At 48.1% G+C, this 19,147-nt stretch overlaps 1 protein-coding gene across 1 annotated transcript in view; it reads left to right on the top strand.

Moving 5' to 3' along the window:
- Nucleotides 1–19,147, top strand: part of LOC138491155 (uncharacterized) — a 181,109-nt gene that overhangs the window by 154,956 nt on the left and 7,006 nt on the right. The window lies entirely within an intron of this gene.

Raw genomic sequence — 19,147 nt, 5'->3', positions numbered from 1 at the left:
GATATCTGTGGCTACTTTATAGAATGAGGTTGGAGAACCTAGACCGGGGGTCTGCAACCTGCAACTCTACAGATGTTTTGGGCTATGACTCCCATGATCCCTCACCATTGACTGTGCTGGCTACGGATGATGGAACCTGCAGTGAAAAACATCTGGATAGCCAAAGGTTTCATACCCTTGACCTAGAAATTACGTTTGGGATCCTCTAAGATAAATGTAAATAATGTGAACGCACCGCTCCCAACTTGCGCGTATTATACTGGCTCCCTAGCGGGCTAGGATCTGGTTCAGAACCACGTGCCTCACCTACCAGGAAGCCTCCGCCAGTAGGCTGGTTTAACTGACAGACAAACTAAAACACACGTTCATCTCACTGTACCACCATCTCCAGGCTGGAACCAAGACTGACTTGTAAGTGGAAAATAGGAAAACCTCCTTCTCTGCTATGCTCTGGTCCCCTGGAACCCCATACCAGTGACAATCCAGGTTAATCAAGTCGTCTTCACTTTAGGAAAGAACTGAACACCTATTTCTTCCAACACCTTGGTGTATCCTAGACTATCTCGCGCACACCCACATTCTTGTATTGTTTTCTTGTTGACTGGTTAAATTCTCTCTTCCGCTGTTTTGCTCTATGGCCTGTATGTGCTAAATTGCCCGCAAGCTAGGTTGCCCGATAAAATAATATAATAATTGTATCTAACATGATTCAGTCTTCGCTATCGTGAATTGGACCTGCAGTGATGTCGCCTCATCACAAATTCAGGAAGCATGTAGTCTAACATTACCATGCAGGTCAAATTGCTAGAAGCCCTGATTAGCTGCATAATAGGAGACGTTACCAAATACAGGTGGCTCAGGATTTGGCAAAGAGTGACTATCCAATTGATGCACGAAAGTTGTAATGAGGCTGAATTAGGCATCATCTCTCTATATAAATGCCCTTCTCTTACTGGTTTCTAGGATGCCAGAGAGGAACACAATATAGGCTTACTCACTTCCAAGGAATGCGCCACCTCTGCTCCTGACCTGGGTCTTGTGGTAGTCCAAACTGCTGTATTTCATTTATTTGTCTTTATAAAGCGCACAAACAGCCCGAAGGCATTGCGATGTTGTTACAGGAGTAAGCTTAGTTACAGGTGAACGTCACACTTAGGTCCGTGCTGATTTATATGAGTGGATGCAGAGGTAACACATGGTTATATATAATATAGCATAAAACAGAATGGCACGTTACAATGTTCTGTTGCATGGGATAGGCTTAGTTACAGGGGGGAAGCATAGCTATGAGCAGATTCTAAGAGTGGTGATATGGTTACATGAGTGTTACATGGTGTGTAGAATACTGCAGCATGTTACTATACACAAAGCTGAGGTGTCCTATAGGGCCTGCGAGGGTGTAATGGAGACAAGCGGTATTAGTTAGGGGTTAATGGGAAGAGCCATGTTTTGATGGCTTTGCGGAAGGCAGTGCGTGAGGGTTCCGTTCTATGCACTATCTTTAATTAATCACTAGCAAAAGGCGCACAACCCATTTACGTAAGTTAGTCCAGTTACCCTAGAGTGTGTCCCCTCCACTGCAATAAAACAGCCTCCTCAAGTGACATCTGAGTTCTGACCCAACACCTCTCATGAAAGAACAATGTGAGCGGCGCTCCTTCCGCCCCATTGGAGGATGGCAGCACTGGCCCTACTGGACATTTCTGCTGGATTTTAAACCGTGTCCTGCATTACATAGATAAAGGTTGTGCGGGCCAGAAAGGGTGCATTTTACACTGTGTTCTGCATTACATAGATAAAGGTTGTGCGGGCCAGAAAGGGTGGATTTTATACTGTGTCCTGCATTACATAGATAAAGGTTGTGCGGGCCAGAAAGGGTGCATTTTACACTGTGTTCTGCATTACATAGATAAAGGTTGTGCGGGCCAGAAAGGGTGGATTTTATACTGTGTCCTGCATTACATAGATAAAGGTTGTGCGGGCCAGAAAGGGTGCATTTTACACTGTGTTCTGCATTACATAGATAAAGGTTGTGCGGGCCAGATTGGGTCGGGAGCATTTTTATTTATTTATTTGTTGGGAATGTATAATGTGCCTATACAGCAAATGGTGTTTCAACGCGCAACAAGACTAAGGGGGTTGGGGGGACGGACAGGGATGAAGAAAAACAAAAATGGTCCTACTAAGGCTTGTGTCATTCGGATCGTGCAAGTGCAGTAACAAGAATTGCAGTGGAGTGGGGAGGGGGAATGCAGGTAAGAGTGGAATGCCCTAGTGCTAAGGAGGCAAGGAAGTGCAGTTAGGAGTGACGAGCGTGCAGTTGCTGAGGGGGGAGTAAGGGTGAAGACGGTCCATGGGCTAGGCAAGTGCTAAGGGGAGGCCAAGTGGATGAGTGCCATGGGAGCGCAGAGAGTGCAGGGGAAGAAGGTCCACATGCTAAGTGTGAGGACGGAAAAGTGCGAGGACGGGCTGGGTGGACTCAATAGCGGGGTGGGCCCAGTCAGACTACTGCAGGGGGAGGGAGCCGAGGGGCAAGTCAGGTTAGGGTGGGGTCAGGGGAGAAGACCAAGTGCTGGGGCAGACTGGTTGAGGGGGGCCTGTTGCCCTGCAAGAATCAGAAGGAACCAGGCAGCCAGTCAAAATGAGGCAGATGGGGAAACATTAGCAGGGAGGGGGGAGGAAGAGAAAAGGAGGGTCTTGAGATGTTTCCAGAACTTAAGGAGATCCTGCTCAAGTCTGAGAGGGGGCAGAGATGACATTCCAGGGTGTGGCCCCTGTGGAAGAGAGAGATCTACCCCCCACTCTGCTTGGAAAAGCATCTGATCTGCAGATAATTGGGGCTGCATGACGGAAGGGCTTTAGCAGGGAGGTATTTAGGGAGAGCGAGTTGGGTGTAGCGGGGTCCCAGATCCCTGAAAGCCTTGTGGATGATGCAGAGGCTCTTGAACTTGATCCTCGCAGCAACCGGGAGCCAGTGGAGAGATGTTAGTGCCGGAGAGATGCAGTCCCTAGGCGTGAGACAAAGGATACAACTTGCAGTCTTAGTATGGTTTAGTTGCAAGGTGGCAAAGGGAGGGGTTAGGCAGATTGAAGAAGAGGCTGTTGCAGTAGCCCAGGCTAGAGTGGACCAGAGCTCTGGAGACATTGAGTTTCCAGGGAAAGGTGAGGAAAGGGAGACTGCCTCTGAGGAGGTGCCGCTGGAAGTGGGACTTCTTGGGAAAGTCTGTGATGTGAGGAGAGAAGGAGAGATAGGAGTCGAAGATGACATGAAGGTTTTTTGCCTCACAAGAGGGTGAGCTGAGGGGGCCCATGGAGGGCAGCCAGAGAGTAGAATGGATGGAAGGAGGGAGCGGGAGTACCAATGAGAAGGATCTCAGTCTTACTGGCATTAAGGCAAAGATCATTAGCAGCAGACCATGCCGGAATAGCAGTCAGACAGTCGGGAATGAGAGAGTAAGAAGAGGAGGCAGTGAAGGGAAACTTGAAGGAGAGCTGTGTCTCATCCACATAACACTGGAAGTGAGGAGAGAAGGCAGAGATCAAATGGGCTATGGGGACAAGGTAGTAGTTGAATAACCTCGGCGAGAGGATAGAGCCCTGAGGGCGATGCAGATTGAGGGGTGATGGAAGCAAGAAAAGGGCCCAATTGAACCTGGGATGGTCGGTCAGAGAGGAAGGAGGCCAACCGGTCCAGTGCCAGGTCTGTGATGCCAAGGGTATTACAGAGTCGGTTTATAAGGGTGGCATGGTTGACTGTATCAAAGGCATAGGATAGGTCAAGAAGGATGAGAACAGAAGGAGCATTGGAATCGAGATTTGAGAGCAAGCCTTCACGGGTGTTCAGGAGTGCAGCTTTCATGCATCTGGCTGCTCTGAAGCCAGACTGGTGGTCGTGGAGACAGCCAACAGATTCAGTGTGGTGGATCAGCTGGGAGATGACCATCTTCTCCAAGAGTTTGCCCATTAAGGGGGTAATGGAGAAAGGGCGGTAGTTAGATGGGTAGGAGGGGTTGGCAGAAGGCATTTTGAGGAGAGTGTGTACAAGGGAGTGCTTGAGGAGTGGCAGGAAGTAGTCAGTGGCAAAGGAGTGATTGCAGAAATCAGCCATGGCTAGAGCAAGGGAGGCAATGTTGTGCTTGATAGTTCTGGAGGAGCAGGGGACCACCTATTTGGAGGAGATTTTCATAGAGAGGACTTGTCTAGAAACCTCATCCGGTGATATGTGTGAGAAAGAGGAGAGTAGGAGGGAAGGGGAGAGGAGGACCAAGGGAGGCCTGAGAGCGGGTGACGTAGAAGGGAGGGGTATAGAGGAGAGAGGACAGGATGGCCTGAGTTTTGGATATGAAGCGAGAGGTCAGTGCAGTGCAGAGTGTCAGGGATGGCAGAGGAGAAGTGTAGATTGCAGTAGGATTGGCAAGTTCCTTGCAGATTTGGAACAGTTCAGCTGATTTGTTATTGGCCCCAGAGATGTGGGCTTGAATATAGGCCTTCTTCTTCGAGCGAATGGAGAGTCTGTATTGTCTTTGGAGCAGGTGGCAGGCCAGTCGTCAGAGGATGTGCTCGAAGCCTGCCACTTCCGCTCAGCAGCTCTGAACTTTCAGACAGGTTAGGTCGGAATCATACCAGGTGTTGCACTTGGAGGCAGGCATCAGGAGGATCTTCATGACAGGAGTAAGGATGTCCAGAGTGTTGAAGATGTAGAGGTGAAGCTTAGCAAGTGCTGTCTCAGTGTGAGTGTCAGTGGCCGGAGTGGGAGATGAAAGGAAAGTGGCATCAAAAGCAGCAACTGACACTCACTTCATCGGTCGAATGATGGAGAAGGGGATTAGCCAGGGGACGCAAGAGATCCAAGTGAGAGGGCAGGAAAGCATGATCAGACCAGGAGAGAGGTGATGTGAGAGGGTTGGAAATGGGGAGGTCTGCTGAGATGAGAACATCCAAGGTGTGTCCAGCTGAGTGTGTCAGACCAGAGGGAAGAATGGTGAGGGAAACAGAGCCACAGAGGCTGCGGAAGAGTCCAGAAACCACATTAGGGGAGTCAAGGGGGAGTCAAGCTGAATATTGAAGTCTCCAACAAGACAAGCTTGGAAGGTGGAGGCCAGGAGAGAAGAGGTCAGGTCAACCATTCTGAGAACAAGAGGGAGACCGGACCTGCGGTCCTGTAGATGGTGGAAAGAGTCAGTGAGAGGATTGGAGAGACACCACCAAGCTTTCAAAGAAGGCATTCTAAGGAAGAGTAGAGCTGAGTGCTTATGTTAGTAGCAGGGACCCATTCAGGGAAAATCGGGGCCACTCTGCCCCCAGACCGGTTAGGCCTAGGCTTAGAGAGGATCTTGTAGCCCTCTGTGAGGAGTGTGTCAAAGGTAGTGACAGAGCTGGCTGTGAACCACATCTCGGTGAGAGCGAGGACATCAAGGTCAAAGTCTTCAAGGAGGTGGCAGATGTCAGAGGAGTGTTTCACAGCAGAGCGGGAGTTGAGGGTGTCTAAGCGGAGCTGCTTGCCATCTTTGAAGGCCTTCTTAGAAGGGGTACAGGAATGTGGTACGCCCATCAGTGGAGGAAAAAGGGTCAGTGGGGTCGCAGAAGGAGGAGTTGCAGGAGAAGGGAGGAAGTTGATGAGAGACAGAAGACGCCTATCAAGAAGGAGGAGGTTGGGCGGAGAGCCCTGGACCATGATAGTGTCATTCTGGTAGACAATAATGATGTCCTTCGAGGAAGGGAAATATGCCAGGAGCACTTCCCATCGGGTTCCACCATTAATGGGCGAAGAGGAGAAAGGGGAGAGGACTGAGACCATATGGGGAATGCAAATGTCTGGAAAGGGAACAACAAAGAGGATGTCAGTGACAGTCTGCCTGGAAGAAGCGTGAAATAGGTGTCAGCAATCGGCAGGCCTGTATTGGAGACAAGGAGATCTTTCTTTAACTTCTTCCTTCCAGTCTTCGAAAGGGAGATAGGATAGGTGATAGAGTAGTAGGTAGAGAAGAGAGGGGAGATGGAACGCACCATGTAGAGAGAGAACAGAGAGAAGGACAGGGGGAAGGAGAGGGAGGGATAAACTGCACAATGCACGACAAAGACACCAGGTGGCCTAGCAGCCTAGCAGCAAGCCCGGTGCTGACTGATCTGGTACACGAGAAAGGAAGGAAGTCCAGACCAATGAAGAGAGTCCTGCAGAGGGCGAGTTAGGTGAAGAAGCAAGAGCTTCATCCCTTGCCAGCCTTAGGTGGTGGAGCACCTAGAGTTGGGAGCATGGTGCTGGAAGGAGGGGAGGGTGTCTAGAATTCTGTATAGAGGTAGGAATGCCTAAACATCAAACACAACATAAAATGCAAAACACCTAGATGCGGGAAAAAAAGTCTAAAGTTTCACAAAACAACAGCAATGAAAAAAAAACAGATTCAGGATTCCTGGATAGAGGCCTAAATGCCAGAAATGGCTACCTAAAACAGTGGCCTAAAGTCAGACATGGAGGGCATACCACTGTGGGTAACGTGCAGCAGAATTCAAGGTTCTTTCTAGTAGGAGTAATAAGAGAGTCAGTCAATCAATGTTTCTTCGGTATAAACCATTAACATTCAACATAGATAAAGCATTGAATACATATTATAAAAGACAAAGAGAGAGAGGTGAGATTGTTAAATAGGGAGCAGTAATGGCTGTTTCCCCTGCCCACACTTTGCTCACCTTGCCAGTCGCTGCTGATTGACGGCTGTGCTGCAGGCTCCACCGGTGTACACAGGCAAACACACTCTGGAGCTGCTGCTTCAGGAGCTACCCTTTGCCTTGGGACCCTTAGCCGAGGGGGCTGCATGGGCAGAGGGGCTGCCCTGAGTGGAGGACCAAGAGGGGCCACAGGCCCAATCACATTGCAGGTGGGAGGAGAAGAGGGGCGGGCACAGTGGAAACAGGAATAAAATGTAGGCAAAATACAGCCCCAGAGTATTTACCCCACAGACTGAAGCACGAAGGGTCTGCAGCGGCACACAGCGAGGGCTAGACCCTCAGGAAAACAAAACAGGCCACAGACCCAATCACATTGTAGGTGGGAGGAGAACAGGGGGGAAACAGAAAGTTTGCCCCGCCCTGGAGCGTGCTCGAGGGCGAGAAAGGCGATGAGGTTCGCGCAAGTAAGAAAATCAAAATGCTCGTTACGGACTACAATTCAGGCAAAGTTGAGTCCCCGGAACACTTACCCCACAGAACCAGCAAGTGAAATGCCATCCCAGATATTCTTTTATGTGGATCTCTTTCCAGGGATGCCAACATGATTCTGCACCAGTTGCAAGAAATTACACTTACAGCTGGAGCCCAATGAGAGAAGGATACAAATCCTTTCTAAAACGTGTGCCATACCGCAAGAGGTCAGTCTGCATTTTGCACTTCAAAGGTAGATCAATTGAGTACTGGCAGTTTGGGCAAATAAACACTGTCTATTAAAGCACTTAAAAGTGTAAGGAATCCGCTTTGAAGCGCTACATAAAAAGGTGATATTATTTGTACACAGGACATCAGAAACCATTTTAAATGCGAATGCCCAGGGTCCATCTCTTACTTTATATCATGCCTCATTACCTTTGAAAGCTCATTGAATATGTTTGGGCTCACTTGGAGTACTCAAAAAACAAAGGCACTGCAAGCTGCTAAGAACTTCCAGACCACAACACAAGCTCATGAAGTCTCTTGACAGTATTATTTCCACTAACTCTGTGTAGCCATCCAAGACATGGACTGCCAAACACTGCAAGCTGCTAAAAACTTCCAGACCACAACAGAACTTCCAGACCACAGCACACAATCACAAAGTTTCTTGTTTGAATTGCTTCCACTAACCATGTGTGGGCATCCAAGACACAGACCACCAAACACACCAAGCTGCTGAGACCCTTCAGGCCACAACAAAAGATCATGAAGTCTCTTGTCTAAATTCCTTCCACTAACCCTGTGTGGGCATCCAAGACATGGACCACCTAACACAGCAAGCTTCTAAGAATCTCCAGGCCACAACTGAAGATCATGAGGTATCTTGTCTGAATTACTTCCTCTAACCCTGTGTGGCCATTCAAGACATGGACCACCAAACACTGCAAACTGCTTAGAACTTCCAGACCACACCACAAGATCATGAAGCCTCTTGTCTGAATACATTTCCACAAACCCTGTCTGGGCATCCAAGACAAAAACCACCAAACACTGCACACAAGCTCATGAAGCCTCTTGTCTGAATTACTTCCACTAACCCTCTGTGGCCATCCAAGACATGGGCCACCAAAAACTGCAAGCTGCTAAGAACTTCCAGACCACAACACAAGCTCAAGAAGCCTCTTGTCTAAATGACTTTCACTGACCCTGTGTGACCATCCAGAACATGGACCACCAAACACAGCAATCTGCTAAGAACTTTCAGACTGAAACACAAGCTCATGAAGTCTCTTGTCTGATTTACTTCCACTGACCCTGTCTGTGCATCCAAGACATCGACCACCAAACACTGCAAGCTACTAAGAACCTCTAGACCACAAAACAAACTCATGAAGTCTCTGGTTTGAACTACTTCGACTAACCTTCTGTGGTCATCCAAGACATGGACCAGCAAACACTGTAAGCTAAACTCCAAAAAACAAAACATTCTGCACACGCAAAACCCCCCAAAACTCCAGTATGCATGCCATATTCAATAAAAGCACCTGCCTACCAAGTTTTGCAAAAACAAAGCACACATCTTTCTGGTGAACAATCTGATCCTCGTAGCAAAAAACTCAACAAGAAATGTCAGATCAATGGTATTAATAATACGAACTGTTTCTTGTCCAAGAAACCTACTACTATCACCTTTCTAAGCTGCCGGTATACAGGAAAAATGCTCATAGCCTCCCCCTGCGAACAATCTTTGAGCAACTTTACTCCCAAGCTCAAGCGCAAGTAGGCATGGCCCAAGGAAATAGGAGCAAACACTAGTCAGGAATTTCATCAAGACATGGCAAGATGACTTTTTCAATGTGCTACTTACTTGTCTGAATCTAAGCAACACCATTACACGTTATTCAAACCCACCAGCCTGAAAGGCTGACACATCAGATTCATGTTGACATGAAGTAATGATGCTGTCTCTTCCTGAACATGCAGGACCATTGCAACAGTTCCATGCTCAGGTCTGAAGCCATGGGGGGTGCAGCCTGTATTTGGGGAAAATCCAATTTTACTCACAGAAAAGAAAGCTACAAACTTAAAGGGATTCTTCCAAAATATAAACGAGCATGTGTTACTCATCAACAACAACAAAATACATTCTGTGATGCATGCCACATTGGTCATGTGGCCCAATCATTTCGTAAAAATGTGTTGTTGCTGAACAATTTACAGAACGCCCACATCCTTAAATCAAACTACACCGTTCACTTTTGAAGTTTTGTTATTATAAAATGTGGGTGTCAACTTAGAGTTACACATTTTTTAATTCTGAAGTTTGGGCTTCGATGTCTTATTTCATTCCATACCCCATATAGGCTAGTGGATTTACATTTGATTGGAGCGCAGATATCACCCTACTTGTATTCAGTGTCTGGACACACACAGCAGTAATCCTGATGATTGGGGTTCTTTGAGCTCTGCAAATCACTGGTAACAAAAGGGGGAGGCAGCTTCTAAGGCAAGCCTGGGAAAAATTAATTATACAGTTCCATACTTAAAACCCAAAGGGTCATAATAGTTCCAAATAGCTACAACTAACTACAAGGACATTCGCTCTCTTAAGTCATGAAACTGTTTCTTAAGTTAATGCAATGTATGCATCGTGGCTGGTCCTGCACCTGGTGTGCTACACCTTAAGGAACAGAAATAGGCTACAGCTGAAGGTTGGCTATGAATAGGACAGTGCTTCATTTACGATATGATATGATACGATATTTGATTTATTTCGCGCTCAGACACAAGTGTTTGAAAAGAATATAGTGCATTCTAGCCAGTGTTCTAGAATAGTATCTCGTTTCATTAGAGGTTCCATACTTAACCCGGTTCAGTGGATATGACTGGATATGTTCACCAGGCGCAGAGCAGTTTGACAGTTGTGGCCCGAGTTGAGATGTGTGATAAAGTCATATTTGGGAGCAGTGGTACATCCCGTGCATCCAGCGTGGATCATAATGAGGGTCGTGAAAGATGAGCGGGCTGCATGGAAGGAGAAGACTTGGATACTCTACAGAGACAAGCCTCTGTCCAGATGCCCATTGCAGGAGCCCCAGAGTAGTGCAGTCCTGTGAAACGAGATGTTCAGACTGATAACCTTAGAACAAGAAGCATCAGAGGCTCAAGAAAGAGCTAGTGGATATGTAGACTACTGGCTGTTCTATTCCCATGCTCGATAGTACCTCACCGACTGAAGCGTGTAGTATTGAGAAGATATGGTGGGTTTCTCCAAAGATTATTGAAAGAGAAAACTTTAGAAGGCGTTGAATGGGGAAATACCGAAATCACCAAAAAAGGCCTTGGCAGTGGGCAGGGGGGAACCCATGACAGTTAAACAGAGATCCAAAAGGGATGGATTTAACACATGCTGCCTTGTTTTGGCAGATGGTGACCCGTCTAGCCCTTAAAACCAAGAACAATCTCTTAGAATCTGAGGGTGAAACAAAATGCACCCACTGTCAGTTCCACTTGTAGCTGAAAGTGTTTCACACCCCTGTGCTTCCTCAAGGCAGAGAAGCGCGTTTACTTGGTTCTGATTCTGAATTTGGGTGTGTGATCTGCTAATCTAAAGTTTAGAGTAGCACAAACACTGTGAAAGGCCCTCACCCCCCTGGCTGCCATCAGACCACCGTTGACCAAAGAAGTCAGACTCGGGACTCCTAATTAGGGGAGGTTAGTTTGATACAAATGTAGTAGCACCAGCTGCAGGGCTGACAGAGGAACGAACAATAACACCACAGAAAATCCTGTGCACACACCACTAGTGCGTCATCCGTATGCAGATTTTGAATACATTGCAACAAATAAGCACAGCAAAAGACTTTATGAGTTCATTTAGGAGGCTTTCACACCTTTAACACAATGCTTTCTGTATACGAGAACAGTCAAGGGTCTCCCGGAATACTCCTTGCACCTCCAAAAGATAATAGTGCCGCTGTGTGCTCATATCCCAATTAAACGTACTAACTCTGATCAGCATTCTGTTTGAAGTAAGGTCAGCTCACACTAAGCTGGAAATTAGGTGCAGAGTTACATAAACGAAAGCGGATGCTGCAGTGTTAGCCAGCGTGTGGCTACATCTTGCTTTGTGTGCCAAAACGAAACTCAATCTTTTAAGCAAGCATATATGTATTTCAAAATGGACCCCTTTCTAAACATAATAGGCCAATGCACGGATTGTAAGGATTGTACTAAAAATAGTACAACATTTGTGCTCTTTTCTCTTTTCATCAGGATTCACTTGCACATACATTATTTTGACTCCTCATTTCATCCAACTCTGTTTTTCTTCCACAATACACACCTTCAAACCATGTCAACGCACATTTACATTCAGAGAATGCACAGGAGACTGAAACATGTGTAGGGACAAGAAGAATGGCCACTGATCACATTTTGGGAATACACTGTGAGTGGCCACTTAGTAATATTGCACATGTGAAATGGGATATTTTTCAGTATGGTATGAAGACACGCAAAGATCATACAAGTGCAGGAAAGTGCAGTTGTGGGAAGCCCCAATTGAACTCTCATTGGAAGACTTCGATTGATCACCAAAATCCACAAATGAGTTTTCACTACACAGCCTCAGGTGCACGTTGAAAGCTACAGCCTCCTTGGCACTTAGCACTCAGTGTTGAGACATAAGCTTAGCAATGAATACACTCTGTTTAATGTCTGGTATGATATCCATTCATTGGCTATTGAGGGCGCCATATCCATGCTTGTGTTTCTCAAATGTTTGGCTGCTTTTGACACAGACACATCTCCTATAATGAATGGTGCACATCGCTGGTATGTCTGGACTCACCCCGCGCTGGTTCCAAGAATAACAGCCAACAGTGAGCCAGGCATGCCGACTTCTCATCTTCTGTCATAGAGTTCCTCGGGTCTGACTCCCTCACATGTATCTTTCAACATCTGCGCAATTCATAAACCTTCTTCATAGCACCACTTTAAATTCCACTCCTAGCAGATGACACACAAATCTCTCTGTGTGCAACCAACCATGGGAATCTTTACCTCCAGCGGTCACGAGGTCTGGCTGCCCTTGAAGGGTCAGGAGGTCTGGCTGCCCTTGAAGACTGGATGAAAAATAACCGCCTAAATCTCAACGGGGCGCAAACACAACTAAGTCTGCTTGGCCTGAACATCTTCTTAAGGAATCTTCTTTCCTTATCATGGTCATTACATCTCCTCTCAAAGTCTCCATGATGGCCAAAAACCTTGATGTCATCTGGGACGCTGACCACAACGCAAACCCTCAATCGGGGCAGTGCTCGAATCATGCCTTTCCCACCTCAGTCCTCGAGATAATCCCACCACACTGGTCAGATCCCTAAGCAGCTTGCGGCAAACCTCACCTTCGGTCCTCGAGCTAATCCCACCACACTGGTCAGATCCCTAAGCAGCTTGCGCCAAACCTCACCTTCAGTCCTCGAGCTAATCCCACCAAACTGGTCAGATCCCTAAACAGCTTGCGCCAAACCTCACCTTCAGTGCTCGAGCTAATCCCACCACACTGGTCAGATCCCTAAACAGCTTGCGCCAAACCTCACCTTCAGTCCTCGAGCTAATCCCACCACACTGGTCATATCCCTAAGCAGCTTGCGCCAAACCTCACCTTCAGTCCTCAATCTAATCCCACCACATTGGTCAGATCCCTAAGCAACCTGTGCCTTGATTAAGCCAGTACCTTCTAGGACAACCTCAGGCACACTAAAGACCTTCGATCTGCAGCTGGCTGGCTAATATATGTGATTTATAAACATCTGGCAATCTTCTCCTTCCGGAAAGAACTCCACTGGCCCCAGTGAAGAACCGTGTCTCCTTCAAACTGCTCAGCCCAATTTACAAATGCCTTCTTAATTCCGCCGCTGCAAAATTCAGAGACAAGGTGTAACCCTACAACCCACCGAAAGACTGCTGTTCCTCAGATCAACTCCTCCTGAAAGTTCCTATATCTAAATACTCCAAGAAGGTGACAGAAAATTCTCTGTTGCTGCCCCTGCCCCCCACCCCCGGCCTTTGGAACAATCTTCCATTAATGATTCGGCCAGCCACGTCCATAATGCCTTTCTGCAAAGTACTCAACACCGGGCTGTTCCTAGCCTTCCGTGCTCCCTCTTTTAGTCTGGTCCTTACCCCTTTCCCTTGCCGCTTACTTCTGATCCCTAAGGGCCTAGCAACAATGAATGTTGTGTGCACTATACAAGCATTTCAAATAAAATAGAATAAAATAAAATGAAGTGTACACTTGTAGTTGTGTACATTTCCAAGATTCCATTTTAAATTGAAATCTGTATCTGTGTTAACATAGTGCTAAGAAGCCAGCTTTGCTGTATGCATGTTTCATAAACCAATCCAACATAACCAACATATCACACCATAACCCAACATGTTTAATGATGTGTTTGTTTGGACATTTTTAAAATGGTATCAATTCCATGTGTTAATTATGGGAGTGCTTTGTATGCTTTTTTTTACATCAGCAAGATGTGAGGTTTTATTAGCAGGTGCCCTGTTGCGAAATGGCTTCCAAAGCCCTCGAGTTTGGTTTTTCTGCCTTACAAGTGGCTGACAGGGAGGGGGGCAGCCCCCAGTTGACGCTAGAAAAGCCCTCTGATGCGAGCAAAGGAGAAGCAGGGACCTAAGAGCCAAGAGCACAGAGCATCAATTCGCCTCTGTAACCGCACCCAGAGATAACCTTCTGCTTTGACTACAGATTATAAAATGCAGGCATCAAGGTGTACTCTCTGACACTGCACTTATTTACGCCAACCATTATTCATTTGCTGTGCGTACGATGCAGCTGTGAGCCTGTGCGTTTCTAATACACAGGAGGAGAAGGGACAGAGGGCCTCATTTCGAGGACGGCGTCCACGTAACACCGAATCTGCTGTCTGACTTCCCGCTGCCACCGGTACATTACAAGTCCCGGAGGAGCTGGACGTAAATCCCCATTCCTGTGTCAACGGTGCAAGTGCTTCCATGACAGCTCCGCAGGCGGGTGCTGTTCTACCCGTCAGGTCACACCTGCTGGGCATAATCGTAATGGACCCTGCCTAATCAGAGTTGGAGTGTGGCAGTCCGGAAAGGGTGCCGGAACGTTGCTACTGGCACCATTAGTTCCGGACCGCCACACTCATAATGAGAGAGACTATATGCATGGAATATATACCGTTTCACTGTGATAAGCAACACACTCAAAGCATTCACAAAACACCACCCAACATAGGGGAAGAAATAATTACCCTCAGTGTATACTAAAATAAGATAACTCATTTACAAAAGAACACAGCAACCTTATTGAGACAATATTAACTGGGGTGGCGGACCGACCCTGTCGGTAACGGCCCGCCATCCAATTAAAGGGCCTAGAGTGAAGCGAGGGTCCCTTTATGCGGTTGGCAGTGTTGTTATTGACAGGGTCAGCCCACCGCCTCAGATAACATCACCATTAGCACCGGTGTTATTCTCTACACGGGTACTAATGGTGTTTTTTATTTTTAAAGACAAAAAAAGGTACCTTTGTGGCATGGCCCGGCGCCGCGCATTGCTGCTGCTAGCAAAGTCTGTTTTCCATGTTGATGACTGTGACGTTAAGAACATGAAAATGGACTTGGCTGACAGCTATAAAAGCTGGCATTGGCATTGCAGGGTATCATTTTCCTGGCCTAGACCTATTCTCTTATAGCATTTAGCTACAGGAACCTACACTGTTGCTAAGTGGTGAAGGGGGAGTGGGGAAGAGAAGGAAAGCACCCTAAACCAATGAACATGCTCAAGAGTGCGAGCTTTCCTTGGTTAATACATCCTGTGTTCCTAGTTTTTTCATTGGTGTACGGCGCTGCCCAGGGTGCTAATGGACCTTATTACACATATCACATTGCATGTGCCTTCATGAACATACTGCATTTCAAGAATACAACAACACCGTCATTGGATGTCACTGTACATTCTGAACTTCAAGTGAGAACCATCCCCTCACTTCTCTTAGGACCAAGCCCAGCTCAATCACCACCCGCTTGGGGCATGAACCAATGAAATCAATTCCACAATTGTACCAATATCTTTGCCAATATTACCAAACACCATTGATCAGCACACACTGTCAGTCACATATGAAAGGCTGCTTCTGGGACTATTTAAAAGCATATAGTATACTCTCTAGTACAGGACAAAAACATGAACAAAAAGCAGGAAAATTGATCAAGGCACATGGACGAGATTCACAGATTAAAAGCTGGCATTACCATGTTCTGGGCATAGACATACTGTCTTATAGCATTTAGCTAAGCAGACCAAACCACGTGGCCAAGGACCCCAGGGACTCAGGGGCCGCCCCACCCACCCACCCATCCTCCCAGCATCAGCCCCCTGCCGCAGCTAGGAAGGGATATTTATAAGGTACACTCACAAGGGTCCCCACTTGGGGAAATCCTGTCCATGCCTAATGGCAGTTCTGCTGCTCACTGCCCCACCCAATAGGCCCACAATCTTCTTTTGCCGCGAGCATAACCAAAACAAAACAATTTCCAAGGCTTATTGTCCACAATTTCTAAGAAGATGTCAAGAACGAGTCTGAGCCTAAGGGTAAACTAGCTGGAAGCCGATGCCCAAACAAAAGTGGTTTCATGTCTAGGCTGTTATCAATCTTTACCTTAAGCCGGGGGCAAAAGCTTTCTATGCACCATGTAAACTGCTGTGGCAGAATCCAAGCAAGGCCCCTCACTTACTAAGCCATTCTCTATATCAGACTAGGATGTCTTGCTGCACACTAAAACATCAACATAGTTGATATATATAAATGTATGCGTGTATGCATGTATGTATGTGTACATATATGTTGGTGGCCATATAGCGGCACACTGTACTTCCTCAGTGAGCTATGTGCTATGAACTGGCTGAATGAATTATTCCTAGCTCAGAAACAGAGCTCATCAGATAACATTCTCTTTCTCGTTCTATAGAGATGCTGCATACCTCCACATTTCTAATACAGTTCTGTGTTACTGCAAAGTGTGCTTGTTAAATGCGTTTTATTTATTTATTTATACATTTATAGCAGCACGCACAGGTCATTGGCATCTAGGCGCTAGTTACAGGGGGAGAACCAGAAGTCAGTAGTGAGCGGACAGAGGGGAGGAAAGTCAGTTGAACAACAGTGTTTTGATTTCCTTTCTGCAGCAAGGCACTAACAGGCCGATTCATGTAATTCCTCTCAAAAGTGTTGCACGCGGCTGGCGCACAGCGTGCCCGTGCGAATGTCTGCGCCAGCAACGTGCGATAAAATCAATTTCCGCGCACAGCGTATTCATGTATTCTAACCTACAAAAGCAGACGTGGCGCAGAATGGCGCAGCGACCTTGCAGCAGCGCGAGTTACGCCCCCAAGAACGCCCTCGCGCAAGGAAAAGCCATCAAGATCGCAAAACCATCGCAAAGGGCTGCGCCAACCCTGTACCAGTTTACCGGACTGGCAAACAGCAAACGCAAAGCGGGGAACGCGTATTACGGGTGTCGGGAACACGTGTGCACGAGAAGTTTCACACGCGATCTGGCCTGGGGGAGCGTGTGCGTGTATTTCAGGGGTGCGTGAGAAGTATTACACGCGAATGGCCTGGGTGCGTGTATTTCAGGGGTGCGCGAGAAGTTCCACACGCGAATGGCCTGGGCGCGTGTATTTCAGGGGTGCGCGAGAAGTTCTACACGCGAATGGCCTGGGCGCGTGTATTTCAGGGGTGCGCGAGAAGTTCCACACGCGATTGGCCTGGGCGCGTGTATTTCAGGGGTGCTCGAGAAGTTCCACACGCGATTGGCCTGGGCGCGTGTATTTCAGGGGTGCGCGAGAAGTTCTACACGCGAATGGCCTGGGTGCGTGTATTTCAGGGGTGCGCGAGAAGTTCCACACGCGATTGGCCTGGGCGCGTGTATTTCAGGGTGCGCGAGAAGTTCCACACGCGATTGGCCTGGGCGCGTGTATTTCAGAGGTGCACGAGAAGTTCCACACGCGATTGGCCTGGGCGCGTGTATTTCAGGGGTGCGCGAGAAGTTCTACACGCGAATGGCCTGGGCGCGTGTATTTCAGGGGTGCGCGAGAAGTTCCAGACACGATTGGCCTGGGCGTGTGTATTTCAGGGGTGCGCGAGAAGTTCCACACGCGATTGGCCTGGGCGCGTGTATTTCAGAGGTGCGAGAGAAGTTCCACACGCGATTGGCCTGTGCGCGTGTATTTCAGGGGTGCGCGAGAAGTTCCACACGCGATTGGCCTGGGGGAGCGTGTGCGTGTATTTCAGAGGTGTGTGAGAAGTTCCACACGCGATTTGCCTGGGCGTGTGTATTTCAAGGGTGCGCGGGAAGTTTCACATGCGATTTCAGCAGGGTACGTGTATTCCAGGGGTGCCGGGGAGTCCTACATGTGATTTGGCAGTGTGGGACCTCCCAGGTGTAGCCTGTACACCCTCCACGGCCCCTGCAGGCAGACCACACCACAGGGGACTACCCTGCATCCCTGGTCATGTCCCGCAGGCAGCCCACCCAACATGGGCATGCCCCCCAGCAAAGGCACATGTCTCCTTGCACTAATGATCACCAACTCATGTCCCCTTGCACCCCCACACCCAGAATTGCGGGGCACCTGCCAGCAGGCCCCCACTCATGTTCCCCTTGCCCTCCACCCCCCAGCACTGTGGGGCACCTGCGAGCAGGCCCCCACCCATGTCCAACTCATGTTCCCCTCCACCCCCACCCCACAGCACAGTGGGGCACCTGCCAGCAGGCCCCCACCCATGTCGAACTCATGTTCCCCTCCACCCCCACCCCAAAGCACAGTGGGGCACCTGCCAGCAGGCCCCCACCCATGTCCAACTCATGTTCCCCACCACCGCCACCCCCCAGCACTGTGGGGCACCTGCGAGCAGGCCCCCACCCATGTCCAACTCATGTTCCCCACCACCCCACCCCCCAGCACTGTGGGGCACCTGCCAGCAGGCCCCAACTCATGTTCCCCAGCCAACATGTCATCACAATCTAGATCCCTGGTCCCTATGGTCAGCCTCCAAAAGCAAAACACCCACCCGCGTATTGCATCCACCCACTCAGAAATGGCAATTACATGACAGAACACCAATTGCAAGTTTCGAAACAAACACATATCGCTCACATACACCCAATGGGTGTCAGTGAATCTCAAAACCCATATCATGATATGCATGAAACCAATGAGATGATACTACACATTGAAGTTCGATAAAAAAATATGTATTAAAGGAAACATAAATAGATTCAAAAATAAAGAAACAGAAATGGGAATGTACAAAAATGAAAAGAAGCATGTCCGTGAAAAAAAAGCAAAACCAAAAATCATAATCCAAAGTAATGGTGTCCAAAGTCACTGTCCACAAAAGCAAATCCAACGGGAAATAATAATTGAAAGCCATTGCTCCATGGGTAAATTGTGAAAGAAAAATTAAATCCAACAGTGAACTATGTACAGACGAACAAGCCAGGGTCCATTATCCCAACAAAAGAAATGAAACCTATCTAACAACACTAACTAATAAAATAAACTATATACAAAAATGTGGCCAATGTCCAAAAGGTCCAAAATAAATCAAAAAACAAAGGAAACCTAACACTACCTACATAACTATGTACAAGGGCAGCGTGCTAGTCTGACAGCTCACTTTTGGATGTCCCGGCCCAGGGCATCATCGAACTCCTGCTCAATGTCCCGGAGGCGGTCCTCCTCCATGGCCCCGAGGGTCCGCAGGGCCGTCGACGTGTCCACCTCCAACCCCCTGCGGATTGCCTCGAGGCACTCGGCCCGCCTCAGGGCCCTCCGCATGGAGTTCTCCGCCCTGACCATTGTGAGCCGTGCCTCTTCCGCCCGCTACCGCTCCGCATCTATGGCGTAGCCCAACCGCTGCCACACGGAAGACACTCTCTGTCCTGGGTCCTCC

This window comes from Ambystoma mexicanum, chromosome 10 (genome assembly GCF_040938575.1).
Source record: "Ambystoma mexicanum isolate Mex_15411 chromosome 10, UKY_AmexF1_1, whole genome shotgun sequence".
Lineage (NCBI taxonomy): Eukaryota > Metazoa > Chordata > Amphibia > Caudata > Ambystomatidae > Ambystoma > Ambystoma mexicanum.
Note: the sequence above shows the minus strand (reverse complement) of the source record. Positions and strands in the feature narration are given on the sequence as shown.